Genomic DNA, 16749 nt, shown 5'->3' with positions numbered 1-16749 from the left:
ATTTTTGGATGCTAGTCTTGGGAAGTCATGATTTTAGGGGATACTTGTGACATTGCAAACTGGAAAGCCGTTTACTGTTTGAGAGCTGATGGTTGTGCAAAGGTGTGGAACTCAAGGAGTAAGGGCTTCAAAAGATGCCTGTGTTCTGAGGCTTGTAAAGAGAACAGCAGAGGTTTTAAAATATGTGGCAGTGGAAATTTGGGTGATGAAGTGAAGGGGTGCTTGGAACTGCACAGGTCTCTGTACCTGGTACCAAATAAATGGAGAAGAACTTGAGTTTGAATTGTCTGAGGAACCTGAGCGCTCAAGCACGTGTGTGTTACCCTGGGGGAATAACAACTCATCACAACTTAAAAACCTGTAGTGAAGCTGTGCTCTACACTAATGAAATCAGACCCCGGAGGTATGACTTTTACCTTGATGATCTGATCAAGGTAAAAGGTCCTCAAATACCTTGTGGTGGGTACAAGGAAGCCAGGAGAGCACAGGAGATTCAGATTTTGTATGGGAGGCTTTTGGTGTGACTATTCCTAGACAGAGAAATACATACAAGTGTCATAGTGCATAAGCACCAGCAGGACACACTGGATCTGGCCATGCTGGATAAGGCACTGCTAGTTAAACTGTCCTCTCACCCTCTGCAGGAAGGTTATTTGATCTGTCCTTTTTATTCTCTAACTTATTACTGGGCTAGAGCAAGTTTGAAAATGTTTTGGGATTGTTTCAGACAAGCAATAGTCTTGTTTAGCTCAGACCCATCACAGCATCAGCAACCCCCAGTGATGGCACCTTTGCCCTGGCACTCCTGGCTGTCACCGAGTCACCATGCCAACCCAGGGACCCTGCTGCACTGAGGGAGTGAGGAGCAGTGATGGCTCTCCCTGCTGCCAATGGACCATTTTGCCCCTGTGGTGACAGTGTGTTTTTTGACTCTGCTGTGTGCCAAAGCATTAGGAGGAAGGGTCCAGCCTTGCCCAGTGACCCTGGCTTCTTCCCAGAGCACATTCCATGTGTTTTCTCAAGCAGTGCCAGGTACCTGGGGTTATGAGAATGGGAAGAGAGAATGAACAGTGTAGTACCCCATCTGGGCCTTGTAAAACTCCAGAAGCTGGCCTAAATTAGCCTTACAGTCCTGAGGGGTTTGGAAAAGCTCTGAAGTCTGAGGCATAGCAAATGTTGTGTTAGACAACCTAAGCTGGGGAGCTGGATTTCACTGACACTGCTTAAAATGGTCAGTCCTTTCCAAACCGTTTGCAGGAGCTGAGGAGAGGGACATCCCACAGATGCAGAAGTAGGTCATTCTGGCAGACTCATGCAGAGGCCTGTCTGCATGGGTGGAGGTCTCCCTGCCCTCAGGAGCACCAGGCAGCATGGGTTGGATCAGAGGAGGCTGGGCACTCGCCTTCCTCACCTCTGGAGCACAACTCTCCATACCCTGCAACTGGGTTTTACCAAGTCCTTGTGCTGTTGCTCAGGTTATATGGCATAAGGCCAGGATGGAGCTGTGGTTGGCTTATTGCCAACCAGTGCCAGATGCACAGAGCTCCCTTGGAGAAGTTGTCTTCTCCCAGCAATGGCTCGTGCCTCCAGGCACTCACTGTCCAGATCTGACCACCTGTTGATCTCCTTGGAAAATACACAAATATGGGCCTTGGTGCCAGGACTTGCACATTTGGGAGTGCCAGCACAGGCCACTGCACTTTGCTGCAGGGAGGAGCATGGCAGAAGGCAAAAGTTTTGGGGAATGCAATTGAAATACAGGAGCAGAAGAAAATAATGTTCTCAGTCTCCTGGCTCCTGTGATGGGGAACTTGTGGGTGATGCGATGGTTGTCTTGGGCACAGCAATCACGAAATAATGGAGTCTCAGAGAAGTAAGGAGGGGAGTCAGCAGAATGGCTGCCTTGGTCTTCCAGAGGGCAGACTTTGATCTGTTCAGGAGACTGACTGACAGAGTCCTTTGGGAGGCAGTTCTGAAGGGTAAAGGAGTCCAGGAGGGTTGGACATGCTTCGAGAAGGAAATTTTAGAGGCGCAGGTATAGGCTGTCCCTGTGTGCCGAAAGAGGAGCCAGTGGGGAAGAAGACTGACTTGGCTGGACAGAGCTTTGGGCTGGAGCTCAGGAAAAAGAGGAGAGTTTGTGACCTTTGGAAAAAGGAGCAGCAACTCAGGAGAACTACAGAGATGTTGTGAGGTTATGCAGGGAGAAAATTTGGGGGGCCAAACCCCAGCTCGAACTTAATCTGGCTATTGCTGTACAAGACAATAAACAACAGCCAGAGGAGGCAGCACTACAGGCTGAGAGCAGAGGGGCTGGAAAGCTGCACAGCAGAAAAGGACCTGGGGGTGCTGGTAAACATCCAACTGAGCCACCAGTGTGCCCAGGTGGCCAAGAAGGCCAATGTCATCGTGGCTTGTATCAGCAATAGTGTGACCAGCAGGACCAGGGCAGTGATTGTTCCCCTGTACCAGGCATCAGTGAGGCTACACCTTGAATCCTGTATTTTGGGCCTCTGCCCCCAGGAAGGACACTGAGGTGCTGGAGTGTGTCCAGAGATGGGCAATGGAGCTGGTGAAGACCCTGGAACGTAAGTGCTACATGGAGTGGCTGAGGAAGCTGTGAGTATTCAGTCTGGAGAAAAAAGGCTCAGGGGACACCTTATCACTCTCTACGACCAGCTGAAAGGAGGTTGTAGTGAGGCGTTCTCTCCTCCCAAGTAACAAGTGATGGGACAAGGGCCTTAGGTGACACCAAGGGAGGTTTACATAAGATATTAGGAAAAACACTTCCATGGAACAGGCTGCCCAAGGAAGTGGCTGAGTCACAGTGGAGGTATTTAAAATACATAGACATGTCACTTATGGACATAGTTTTGTGGTGGACTTGGCAGTGCTGGGTTAGCAGTTGGACTTTTTGATCTTAGGGGTCTTTTCCAACCTAAATGATTCTACGGATTTTGATGTGTTCTTTAAGGGTGAGACTGCAGTGCATTGACAAGGGAGTGCTTGTTTATTGAGCCACCTGAAAGTATCTGTTCCTTGTAGCTACTTTGTCACTGAGTCCCTTGGTGTCCTCAGCCACATGATTGCTTTGCAGATGGAGAATGAGGAATGGCTGTAATCCTTGGCTCAGAGGGTTTTGGGCTCACCCCTACAGTGGACTGGAGCTGCTGCCAGCCATTAAAGGTAGTTAGCAGATTCCTGGCAAGTCTGAAGGTTTGTTCGAAGCACTTGCAGCCTCTTCTCAATTTATTTCTCTGTCCTGAAGAGTTTGAGCTGCTGCTGATTTCTTCACAACACACCATTTCAATCCCCCTCAAATGATTTCGTGACCCCCTTCCCTCCCACTGAAGGATGAGCCAAGGCACAGCTCAGGGCACGTCAGCAGAGTTGCACTCCTGGACCAGGTGCCTTTTCTCAGTTTGCCCCAATTAAAGAGTAAGATGTTTTGGGTAAAACCCCCTGAGAAAGTGCAGCTCAGATGATCACTGGAACTTAAGTTAAATAATTCCACTGCTTCTGATTGTGCAACCCAACTGCTTGCTTGTGCAACCCTCGTTTACCCTCCCCAAGCAAATATCACACACTGCTCTCTTCCCTTTACCAACCCAACGCATTTTTCCTGCTTTGCCTTTTCATATGCTTCCATGAAGTATGGGAAGGGGCATCCGCAGTGACCACACCCCAGCCCTGGCAGGAGCCTGCTGGGAGGAGACTCAGCACAGAAATGCATTAGCACTGACCTCGTGGAGGAGAGGGCAGACAGTAAGTTGCCATCCCCTGCTGTGATGGTAAAAAAAGTCCTGCAAAGCTTTAGGGAAGCTGCTGGGGCAGCAGGGGCATGGAAGTCAACCTGAGCATGAGGCTGAGATGGAGGGGGTCTCTTGCCAGCGGAGATTGGATGTCTGTGTGCTTGTTTAGGTCCAGAGAAAGGCCATCAGTCATTGTGATCCCCAGTCATGGATCCATCTGTGGGTAACACAGGATTATAGCCAATATGTGCATGTGACATGGGCTGAAGAAGGTTGTTTCAGTAGCAGGGTCAGTATCTGAGTGCCCAGCTGTGCACAACTTTCCTCTGCCAGGACAATGGGAGGATGATGACACCACTGCATCTGTTGTGCCCTCCTGGGCCGCTGCAGCACAGGACATGCTTATATGTTTCAGGTTCTCCCTGGGGATTTGACTGCAGCCAAAGGCTTGGGAAATACTGGCCTGTTAATCCCAAGGCCCTTACACAATATTACTCCGCTCTCCATGCCACTTTGTCATAATTTGGCATGTACCAAAACAGGCCCAGCAAAGCTATTGCTTTCCAAAAAATGGCTATTTATATCCAAACTCCAGTGCCAACCTATTAACCAGGAGCCAGTTACTCCTCTTGCTGCATGGCACAAGGCCAGTGGGAATGATTGCCTGTCCCTCAGGGCAGGCAAGATGCACAAGGGGTTCAACTCACTGAGGGACCCAGGGCCAGAGGGCTCAGCAGGAGACAGTTCTGGGGTGCAGTGAAAAGGCAAGAGCTTGTTTGGGAGCAGAGGAGACTGGGAGAAGCTGAGCAGGCAGCAGAGAGGACGGCGAGGGCAGTGTAAACCAGACCAAGCTAACGCAGGGCCGGGGGGATTACAGGGTGCCAGGGAAGCTGCTCACAAACACATCGGGGACAAAGCAGCCCTCCAGAGCTGCGGGGTAATGAGTAATTAATAAGGAGAGGGATGAAATTCATAATGACTCAAAAATGTCCAAGATAATGAACTCCTTTTCTTTAAATCCACCTTTAACAAGAAAGCTAAGGGAAAGGATTTAGATCAATTAAGAAGAAAAGAAAAGCAAACTTGTAAAAATAGCTATTGACACAAGCAAGCGGGAGAACAGCTGGAAAGTCTTTCCATGGCAGAGTATAAAACAACTGTGAATGGCATAAAGACACCCATAAGTGACAGCAGGTAGAGAGCAGACAAAGGGGAGCTTCAGAACACATTTAACAGATACTGTGAATGTGGCAGGGGGCTGATGGCAGTGTCTGTCTGTCCTCTTGCTGATGAGCTCTGGGGAGACCATGGTGGGGAGCAGCAGGAGGTAGGGATCACAATCCACTCCTGTGGGATGCAGCAGCCCTCCGTGAGCATCAGCAACCACTACTGGGCAATGGATATGCAGTGGCCCTCAAAGCAATGGCCCCCATCACCTTCAGACCTACCAAAATTCAGGGGAGACAAAAGAGGCTGAAAACACTGGAGCTGCTCCTAAACCAGGTTCAATACCTCACTATTAGAAGAAATATTTTTGTGTCTCTCTGTCTGCCATGCAGCAGGAGGCTGGGATATTCTTTTCCTTGTCCTGGTGACCCAACTTCTTAATATCCATAACCCCCATCTCCCTCCCTTGCTGAGGTGTAACCCCTGTAAGTTATGTTGTGCCTGGACCTGTCTCCTGCTCCCTCCTTGGGTGCCCTGGCACCGGGTTTCTCCTGCTTCCCCTGTGCCAAAATATTCCCTCATGACACAGGCTGGGGCTGGCTCAGCATCTCTGGGTGAGTTGGTGCTTGGGGTCAAAAGGGTTAAACAAATCACCCTGTCACAGGGGCAGTTTTTTGACTGCCGGTCTATAAATAGGAGCTGGGTTTCTAATCTGCTTGCCACTCATTTCCACTCCCTGCCAGTTTTTTCCTGCTTTTTCCTGCAAGGAGATACCTGCAACTGCTACAGTTTGCAGCCCTGCAGACATGGCTGGGAGAGGGAGAGAAGCAGCTGAGTCCTGCCTGATGAGACTCATCTGCAAGTTGTCCTCTAACCAGACTGGTTAAAACACACAAAAAAAAAAAGGAAAGGAGATAAATCAAGCCTTGCCTTGGCAGGGGCTCCACAATCCCGATCTGTGCTGAGTCCCCAGCCCAGTTTGACTCCTTGCCTTGCCCCTCCAGAGCCCCCTCAGAGCCATCCCCTTTTTGGGACAGGCGAAGCCCTGGTTCAAGTGCTGCAAGGTGATGTGGAAGACCCAGTTCTGCTCCCTGTGTGAAAGATCCCACTGGAGAGGGAGCCTGGAGTAACGACTGACAGCATTTTTGGTCTCTTGGCAAGTCTCCCATCTGCTGGCTATCCCCGAGCCTGGATCCCCTGCCCTATCTCCTCCATCTCTCCAACAGCACAAACAACTCCATCCCTGCTGAGGGACAGGCTGTAAATCCTTGAGAAGGGTGTGAGGACTTGCTTGAAGAAGGGACTGGAGGTTTGCAGAGAAGGTTTGCAAAGAAAAGCCAGCTTCCCACTGGGATGGGGAAGACATGGACAAGTTGGAGGGTGGCCAGAAATTAGTGAGGACATGATGACTCCCAGCAAGCTTGACCTGGACTGGATAACAGGCAAAAGAAGGGGCTCAGGGAGACATGAGAGCAGCCCTCAAATACGCAAGAGACAAATGCAGAGAGGGGATAATCTCTTCTCTGCAGATGGGACAAGATATTTTGGGCTTAGCAAGACAAATTTAGACAATGAAAACTCTTTAATAGTTAGAGTGATAAAGTTAACTTTTTTCCAGGTCTAATTTTGACAAATGGATGATTTAATGAAGCATGTGAATAAAAGGGAGCCAGTGCCTGAATCCTTCTGTTGTATTGACCTGTTGCATGTTGGTCCACTTAACCTGAAAACTCAGTTTGGACAAGATCTTCTGCTGATGGACAATGAATAGACTGGAGTGGAACTGACAAAAAAGTGGGGTGGTTCATTACATGGCTCCTTCTGAGCAGCCACATAGCCAGGTCAGGTGCATATCCCAGGGGGTTTTCCCTGTGTGCCCACCTCGAGCTTCACTGCTGCAGACAGAAACTTTCCAAGGCTGCTGAGTCACTGAAATGGAAAAGTTTTACCAAAAAACGAGTTTGATAAAATTGCTAATGGGATCCTGCTGGCTTCCCTGACAGCTTGGCTCCACGCCCTGCATTTGGAGTAGCTGCTGAGAGGGAGGTTAGTCCTTGCAGCTGAATAAGTGTGATGCTCGGGGCTCCCAGGGTGATAGCTCTGCTGAGGCTCTGGATGGGCTGTGCCAAGCCAGGACACCCTGCTGGCATCTGCAGCCCCACGTCCCCCAGCACCCCGCCTTGCAACTGCCCATAGTGCCTCTTGTGCCATGGGTTCTCCTCCATGGAACGTGTCTTGTTTCAGACCCTAAACTACCTTTTTTCCTCAAAATACTGATTTTTTTATTATTTATTATTTTTTTTGAGAGTGACAATTCAGCCTCTTGACCAGCTTCAGCTCTGTGTTGCAAACTGACCTGAGCTAAGGATGCTGTGCTGGAGACAGTTAAACAGTTTGCCCCCATCTGCACCCCAGCTCTTCTTGCCCTGGGAGGATGGGGAGCACCTACCCAGAGTGATAGCGGTAGTAATTTAGTCCCTGTCTTGCAACAGACCAGCTCTTCTGGCAAACAACAAGAAATAAATGGAGATAGTTATTTCTCATGCAGAGCCAACCCAGGTAAACAGAAAACTCCAGATGCTTTTGCATTCCATTGATGCTGGAGGAGCACCACCAGTCCAGCTTGGCTCCCAGCAGGCTCAGCCTGCACTGTGCTCCCCACAGCTGAGGCTGAAACTTTGGCCACCCTCTTCCTCTCTCAGTTGCGCCCTCTCAGCTCTGTCGTGGGTCCTCCTGGGACCATAAAGGGCTCCTGGTGCCTCTTTATGTCACTGGTCAGCCTTTGTTCAACCCCAGTGAAAAAAGCATAATTAGGCATCTAATTCCCGAGTGCTGCCTCCAACATCCCTGTGAAAACTTCAAACCAGGCACCTGGAGCAGCCTGTTCAACCACAGCTGGACCCAGGTAATGCCCAGCTCTGCTGCTGCTGAGATTTCATCATTCTCCAAAACCCCTTCTGACATCTCCAGCATCTGCTGCAATGGGGTCCCCTTTGCTCTGGGAGCACTTCTCCACTTGGATGCTGCTGCAACAAGTTCAGGCTGTTGGCCTCTGCTCCCAGTTTTAGCTGTAGGGAAGACCATCTCCTCACAGGATTTTGGTAGGTACTCCTGCCAGCCTGTGATGATGTGTGACCTGGCCATCATCATGCAGCCTGGGTGAATACTGGTTTCACAATTTAGGGGTGTTTGCAAGACTTCTGCTGTTCACCAGTTCTCACAATTCTTGTTGCAGCTCCCTGTTTTATACCTGACTGCAGATGGTCCCCACTAAAGGATCATGGTGGGATCTGTCTCTGGAAGTTTAATGCAGCTTGAGAAGTCCCTGACAATGAGCTTCTTCAACATGCTGGTAAGCCAAAACTGCTCCTGTCAGCTGGAGGCTGAGAACCAGGAGATTGTATCCTTCCTCTCCTGCTGCTGAGAGGAGCCTGGGTTCTACTCCTGGCTAATCCTGGGTGTTCAGCAATAGGTGACAGATCCAGGGTTTCCTCTGGGACAAACCTTCACTAGCGGGAGGTGGGGACAGGACAGCCCTTTTTTGTTCCAAGTCAGCAGCTGAAATCCAAGCCTGTGCCAGAGGTAAGCAAATGCTTGGAGCAAGTGGGAATGCTGGAAAGGGATCCCTGAAAGGGATCTTGGCTTAATTCCTGATACCTCTACAACCAGGGCAGAGTGCTTTGGCTCTCCAGTCTGTCTTCTGAGAGCAGTCAGGGTCACTGTGGTGAAGGGATGGAAGATTCACTGTTGCCAGTTTAGAAAATCAAATTTCCTCTTAGTCACCTGGGAAACCAGAATCCCCTCTCATTGCTCTGGGACATGCAGATTGTAGTACTCCCTTGAGAGCAGCACTCCTAGGATGTGGGAATGTCCTCTCAGTAGCATTTTACCCTGCAATTGTTACCAGCACGTGGCTTCTCACTCCATTTTCTTTGGCTTTCGTCAATTGCCATGTTTTGGGCAACTGTTAAACATTAACTTAGATTTGTACTTAATAACTTGGTAGTGTGTTTGGAGCTCAATGCACAGGGAGGGGACACACTCAACCCCCCTTCCCTGGCCTTGCCAAAGGTTTAGCGATGTCAAAGCAAGAGAGTCACTGAGTGCACACCATCGTTCATTGAGCGCACACCTATGCTTGTCTGAAGGCTTAGTCAGGTATCCACCAAGTGTTGTTTTCATCCACCAAAAATCTTTGATTTCCTTGATTAACATAACTAGGAGGACCTTACTGATTTGAAAGCAGAGCGGAAAACATTCTCAGCAGAGATCAAAGCCCTGGAGGGGACCGGTATGTACAGGAATGGCATTAACAACTAATCCCCTCTAATCCAAGATGACATCCTTATCGCATGAGGGCATAAAATGTAATTAGACTTATATAGTGCTATCTCCAGAACACTAAGCAAATATTAACCAATCCATCTTCCCAGTGCTCCTGTGGGGACAGCCCAGCTACCCTGGCTGTGCAGGTGAAGAAACCAAGGCACGGGATGGTGCTCTAGCAGAGTCCCTTTCAGGAGAAGGCCATGCAAACCATGCACCCAGTAAAAAAAAATTAGCAAAGCATTTATGACCACTGGGAGGTTTTTTGGGGACATGGAGCACATCTTCCTTCAAGGCTCATGTTATCAAGGGGGTGGTGTTTCTCCACACTTCCAGGATCCCTCCACAGCTGTTACATACCTGCAGGGAGTTAAAACACATGTTCACATATGGGCTGCCTCTACTGTTAAAACATGTTTAAATTATATCCAACCATCCCTTCAGCTCTGCTTGTGTTAGGGTTTGTTTTCTAACCTTGCTTATGCCCCAGGTTCACCCCATCTCACAGATGCTGCAGAAGGCACCTTTGCCAGGGGGAGCATTGCTGTTCTCCCCTTCCCTTGGCTCTCCAAGGTTAATTGGCCCTGAGATGAGTAATGCAACTGATGGTCCTTGCCTGTGTGGAGTGATGCCTCTTCCTTTGGGATTAAAGCCAGTGTGCAGGTTTTAGAGCCTGAACTGATGTCTCTGTCAAGTGTACGTGGTGATGGGAAGGGAGCTCTGCCTCAACCCCTGCCTGCATGATGCCTTTCAGTGGCCTGTGGTGTTTCTTTCTTTGGAGTCTGATCCCCTTTGGGCAGTAGGACCATTTGCAGCAGTGGGGGATGTGATCCTCTTATCAGTGTTGGTTAGCGTTGGGTGCCCTTGACAAAGAGCTGCTTGTAATGGAGTAAGACACTTAAAAACAGCCACCAAATTTCTCAAGGCCTTGGGATAGGATTATATTTCTTGGGCTGGCAATGCTCTCTGCTTTAAAAACAGTTGGTTGTATTTGAGTGTGAAGTATAATTTCCTGGGCTCGACCAGTCTTTAAAATCAAAGACACCCACCAAAAGGCTACTGTCATTTGAAGGACAAAAAGTTTAATAGGTTCCTTTTTGGTGATGTTGGTCCCTTGACTTGAGGACATCCCCCTTGAAGCTCTGTCACAACACACATTTATCAGAGGTCCCGGGAAGGGCGGTGTGGTGTAGGGTGAGGAGAGACAGTCGCAGTGTCCTCCGGTGCTCCCTGGCTCTGGGTCACCTCTCCCCACTGTGAGCTGCTCCCTGCAGGAACCAGTCAGTGAATATATTGTTTTATTTTCCCCTAGAATACTGGAAATGAACAAAAGAAAACAGTGAAGGTAGGACTCACAGGTCTGTTTGCTTTATTAATAAAGCTCCAGATTTTCTGGAATAGAAAAGAAAATGCTGTCTGCAGAAAATATCAGAAAACTATTCCAGGAAGAAGAAGGGAAGGAATGCCACTGAGGCAGAAAGATGTGGAAGTGGTTCATGGAAAGCTGTTCAGACACTGATCTTTTTGGAGTTGAGACTATGCTGTACCCTCAGTGGTAGTCACACCTCACTGGGGTGATGGCAGAATCCATCCCCAGACCTCCTTTGGCTCCTTCCATCCCTGCTCCCTGCACTGTTCTGGCACCACCAGTTGCATGGCCACACTGGGACTCAGATCTGGGACTGATCCATCTGAGAAGCAAACTCAAGCCTTTTTTTTTTTTTCTTACGAAGAAAGAACAGTTCCCAGAGGAAGCCTCTTGTCTCCTGGCACTCCTGGTGCAGGTGAAGGGAGAAGTGCTGCATGTCCTGCAGTGGGTGGATGGAAATGCACAGGACGGGGCATTGCAGCTACCAAGGCAAGACTATGTCACTCCAGAACCCACAGTTGCTGAGAATTCAGTGCCACAGCAGTTTCTGCCTGCATGAGAGCTGCTGCTAACTGTGTTTACGATGGTCAAAAAATCCCTATGCTAAGAGCTTGCCGTCTGACTGCGAAGCAGTTAAAACCCAGAAATGCCCAAATGTTAGCATGCTGCAGAGTAGGAAGCAATCTTTGTCCTTTCAGGCAGCTCACCTGACGCTGCTTTTCTAGCTTTATAATGCCACCAGTGAACTGCTGTAACATGTGTGACTTGGCCAATGCGTCCTCTAAAAGCCATTGAAAATGTTCCCTTTCCTTGCCTGAGGGCCCCTGGCTCCAGAGTCGCTGGGTTTCCTCCCTCTGCTTCTGGAGCTCAGGCTGCCCAGATTAAATCATGTATTGAAAAATTCCATAGCAGCTTCCGACCTCAATGAATAGCATATTCAAGGCCACTGGAAGGCTCTTGCATTATCTAGTTCAGTGGTTTTCAACCATTATTTTTATTTTTATTTCCAGTAGAGATGGGAATCCCCAAAAAGTCACATCCATAGCCAGCTGACCTGCTAAGTGCAATCACTTTTCACAGGAGTGGAAATAACACCAGGAGCAACCTGGGCTCTTACAGAGTCTCCAGGTCACTGACTGAAGTCTTCTGCAGCATGACCCTGTCATCCAGGAGAATCCATGGGATTGCATCTGCTGGCATCTCAAACACCAGAGGTGAGAGGCTGCAAAGACACTCCTTTGGTCACATTTATACATGCCTAGCTGAGCTGGAACTGGCAGAGATACACCTTCAGGCTGGATCAGACAAACAAGGGATGATCTACAGCAAAGGACAAACTACATTTAGGTTGAAACAAAGCCTCAGACCATCAAAGGGGTGATAGCGGGAGAATAAAGGTTGGAACTGGAGAGGCAGTTGGAACTGGAGAGGCACTCTGATGACCCACAGAGGCAGGGTGGGATGGAGAGATGGAAAAAGGCAGCTGCTGTCAGCTCCGGGGTTCAAAAAGCACATCCCAAAGCAGTCACCAGCCATGGAAGGAGACCAGGATAAGGACTACAGAACTGTGTCCCTTCCATTCTGTTTCACTGTGAGGGATCCTGAGCAGGCCCTGGATATACATGCTTTGGTGCCTGGATGATGGACACACACATTTCTTCTGGTTGTGAGTATGTGGGTGTGTGGGTGTGTATGACAGGTGTGAGTGAAAATGGGTTTGTTTTTAAAATAAAATCCTCTTCCTGTCCTCCAAAATCTCATCTTGACACTTGCTTGTCACCATTAACTAGCAGATTTTTTGAGTATTTCCTACTGTTCCTCTGCAGATTTCCCACTGTGAGTGATGCTGATGCTCTCTGTTCTTACCCATGCCCTGTGCTCCTGTTTGGTTGTATTGAAACACTCTGGGTTTTTTTGTGTTTTTTTTTTTCTTTTCTTTTCTTTTTTTTGGTTGTTTGTTTGGGTTTTCTGTTTGGTTGGTTGGTTGGTTTTTTGTTTTGTTGGTTCTTTACTCTGAGCTTGGAGATTTGGCATCTCTCACGTGTCTTCCCAGTCTGTATGTTTGTATGTTCTTATAGTTAATAAAAATTTAGATTTTTTTTTGAGTGTTGTTAGAGAGACTTGTGGTGGTAAAGTTAATAATATTTGCAACTGAGAAGTCTGGCTAAGAAGTTACCTTTACTAAAAGCACATTTCTTTTGACTAAAAGGTGCCAGTCTGTTGGATTCCTCAGATTTGAGCAAACTACTCCTGTTTCGTAAATATTATCACAATGTGGGGCTTTTTCTGGAATTCCTCATGGATTCCAAGTCACACTGAACATTGGCTCCAATGGTAAAGACTGTTCTCCAATACAGTTTATGCTTGGATTGCTGGATTAAGACCATGTAATTTTACTCACTGCTAAAAGTCCAAACAAGAAACCTGCAGGAAGAAGAACTCAAGAATAATTTCATTTATGTTTTTGAAGAAAAAAAAGCACAGAAGGCATGTGTAATGATAAAATCAAAATGCTAGGAGCTCCAAATAAATGGAGACTATTGAAAAGCAGCTATGAAGATTAGATATAAATCTGACTGCTTGCCACTACCAAGTAGCTTATGTCACGTTGGGTTTAGTCTGTTTATTCATCATAAAAATAACGGTGCTGTCTCACCACTAATAATCTCAGTAACTGCTACTGCTCACACCAGGTGTTATGAGCCGGACACTGCTGGAGGGGCTCAGCTTCCCCTTCAGTGCTACCACCTCCCTTCTGTTTGTGTTAAGTCCCTTCCCAAGAGATGTTTATAAATTGTGATCAAGTTTCTTAACCTTGTTTTGATAAATGAAAGCAGATGTTTGGCAGGATTTATCTGATTCATCTCCAGTGTTTATAGACAGTGGGATTGTACTGGCACAGTTCAGGGAGTCTAGGATGCTGTGCATCCTATCCTAAACAAATGTTTACGTTAAGTCAAACAAAGAAGGAAGAGCTACACCTTGTAAGTAACTAAAACTACCACAGCCTTATTCTCCTATTTCACTCTAGTATTTATATTTTTCATATCTTTAATCTGTCTACAATAACTTCTCGTCAAGACCGCAAATTTCTTTTACAATGGGCCACCTGTACCTATAGAACAAAACTCCTGATTGAGTTATTTTGTTATAACACAGTTGTTTAGCTGATGCCTTATAAACAGACATGTCAGGAGTGGTTATTCCATTCCCTGCTCAGGATCAGTTAGGAGCAAGTCCACATTGTATTTCAGTGTCAGAGGAACTCATGTCCTGGGATGAACCAGCAAAACTGTTTTATGGACAGAATAATGGTGCATTTATAGGAACATATGCAGCAGTTGGGTAGTAATTTTGTGTCATCCTGGCTCTAGAGATGGAAATGGAGATGGTTTGTGTGTTAAACTTTTTAATCTCATTTCATTGATTGCCAGTTCATCTGAGGCAGTTAATAGGTTTGGAGAAGCTGATGGGATGTCTGTCTCAGGACATAATTATTTCTGTCATTCCTTCCTCAAGCCGAAACTAAATGTTGGTTAATTATCACTGATTGATTAAAGTAGAACAAAGGAAAACTTCTTCTGGAAGTCTGAGGCTTGTCTTTACTGTGAAATATTAGAGTGCTTCTAGCCTGAGATAAAATCCTGCTGAAGACAACAGTTTCTGCTTGGTCCTGTGAGCTTTGATTATATCCTCGGTGTTTGTTGTCTCTCTAGTCCAACAGCTGTTCAACAATCAAACCTAAAGGTGGCAAGAACTAGGTAATTTTTACCGTGCTATAGCCAGCAGTACCAAATACTGTGCATCTGAACTGCTGCTGACCTTCCCTAACTACATCATGGGAAAAGTTAAAGTAATGGTACCCAGGAGGGTTGGACAGTGAGGTTAGTTATTTCACTATGAAAACAAACCAAGAAGCCTTCTTTTGGAAGTGAAGAAGTAGCAGTTCTGTGCTTTGGTCACTTGGATCATCTTATCTGAGGATATTGATTACTGTTCATGCCCTCTGATGCTATCCCATCCTGCTCTGAGAAGTCTTGATGAGCAGCACAAGGGTATCTCAGTGGACAGATGGTTTGTATATTAAAGAGACTTGAAATTGGTGTGGATTCGTCTTAAAAAATTTGGACACAACAGTGTTGTAAACCACTGCCCTAAGTTGTGTGGTAATGTACTAAAACTGTCACATTTCTATTGATCCCACTAAGATTATTGTAAAAGACATATCAATATACCACACTGTTCATATGGAAAGATAAAGGGTCTAGGTTAGATAATAGGATGTTAGAAAAAAGGTTCTTTGCCCAGAGGGTGGTTGGGCACTGGAACAGGCTCCCCAGAGAAGTGGTCACAGCACCAAGCCTGACAGAGCTCAAGGAGTGTTTTGACAACACTCTCAGGCACATGGTGTGATTCTTGGGGCTGTCCTGCACAGGACGAGGAGTTAGACTTTGATGAGTCTTATGGATCCCTTCCAACTCAGGATATTTTGTGATTCTGTGATCTTTCTTCCACCTACATGGTTTTGACATTTCTGTAACTCCACTATTTTTTGTCAAACAATTCTTAAATTTATCCGAGTATGCATAAGAAGAAATTGAAATCTCAGATTCAGTACAGTGTATCCCACCTTGAAAGAGATGGCTTCCTGGTCTAACTGTATGGCTGTAAAGGAGAGCTAGACTGGGATTCATCACTCCGGAATTTAATTCACACATCCATCACTGTCTTAGTGATGTCAGTTTGCCCTTAAATTTCCTATAAGGTAAGATTACGTGCTCATTACCTCGTGGTGATGGGATATTTGCACATCTAAGATGCATCCACACTCTGTGCATCACAGGAAGATAGTACAAATGTATTTACTTGTTAATACAAATGTGTTAACTTACCGCACAAGACTTGCAGAGATGAGGGGTGACACCTTGTACAAGCAGAAAGTCTGGGATATCCTGAGGAAGAAAGAAACACTGAGGAAATAAATGCATTTGTAACTAGCAGTAGAGATCAGTCTTCACTGACCTCACCTTACCTTACCTTGCAGAAAACTTGGGAGGCTTCATTATTTGACTTAGAAATTGCTGTGCAAATGCAATAAAAAAGAGTCCTAAAATTGGTTTATAAAAATTAAGAAAATAACATGTTATTAGAATAATTGTACAAATTAATATCATTGCAAAATTGCTTTTATGTATGGATATTCCAGTTGAGAATAATTACAGTCAGACTACATGTAGCTAATATAAGAAAACCACACTCCATTTTCCAGTCTATCTTCTTCTTAGTTATGAATTTGTTGTGTGAATCATTTCCCTAGAGCAGTTCTATAAGGAAAACCTCATTTGATGAAAGCTTTGCTTTGAAGGAAAGAAGAAATCTAATAATAATTATAATAATGGTCATTTTTTCTCATATTTTGAGTTTTTAAAAGTCATAGTGTTTGTGAAGGACTAATGGTCTTATAGCTGTAAATTGTGCTTCTGCTAAGGTACAAAGTATTCACTGAGGGACTATTGAAAGGCATTTTGAGTACATGAAGGATCTTAAAATGTTTTCCTTTCAAGGAATTTTAAATGTCTCCAAAGTGTTTAAGGGCAGATGAAAGACTCTGTAATGTACTTCATGCTTTGTACTGTCCTGCAACAGATAAATGCCCTGGAGTGGAGCATTTTACATCTTTCTACATGCTCAACTGTGACCAGTAATTATCCTGGAATAATTTCATATCTGAGGAGTTTACATTGGAGAGGATGGGTCTACTTGACACTGTTACTTTGCCAGGTCCCAGTTATAAAAAAGCCTTTCCTCTAGAGTTAAAAATAACCACTTTTCAGCAGCTTTTTGCACAGAAGTCTCACCAGGGCAGGACAGCATATGCAGTAGAACAGCATGTAGACATTTCACTATTAGTCTCTTCAGAATTTGTGAAGTTGTGGACATCCTATGTGGACATCTATGGGGTATTACACATGTGGTAAAGACCTGGACATTGCCTTGAGCAGGAAGGGGACTATGGGCATGTCCACTAAAACCTGTGTCAGGACCACAGTATCCCTTGCAAGATTTCATAGACTTGAGAAATGTTGATGGAAAGTAACCTCTGAATGTCTCTAATCTAAACTTCACCTCAAAATAGGC

The 16749-nt window shown here is 46.3% G+C and overlaps 1 long non-coding RNA gene across 1 annotated transcript; it reads right to left on the bottom strand.

The window, feature by feature from the left end:
* Positions 1 to 10606: 10606 nt before the first annotated feature.
* LOC116789319 lies at positions 10607 to 15860 on the bottom strand. The gene is made up of 3 exons (XR_004357983.1): positions 15649 to 15860; positions 15504 to 15563; positions 10607 to 14352 (listed from the first exon to the last, which is right to left on the bottom strand). It is a non-coding gene; the product is annotated as an uncharacterized LOC116789319 (long non-coding RNA).
* Between the last annotated feature and the right edge of the window lie 889 nt (positions 15861 to 16749).

The sequence above is a fragment of the Chiroxiphia lanceolata genome, chromosome 7 (assembly GCF_009829145.1).
Source record: "Chiroxiphia lanceolata isolate bChiLan1 chromosome 7, bChiLan1.pri, whole genome shotgun sequence".
In the NCBI taxonomy this organism is placed as follows: Eukaryota; Metazoa; Chordata; class Aves; order Passeriformes; family Pipridae; genus Chiroxiphia; species Chiroxiphia lanceolata.
The sequence above is the reverse complement of the archived record's forward strand: the minus strand, read 5'-3'. Positions and strand labels throughout refer to the sequence as shown.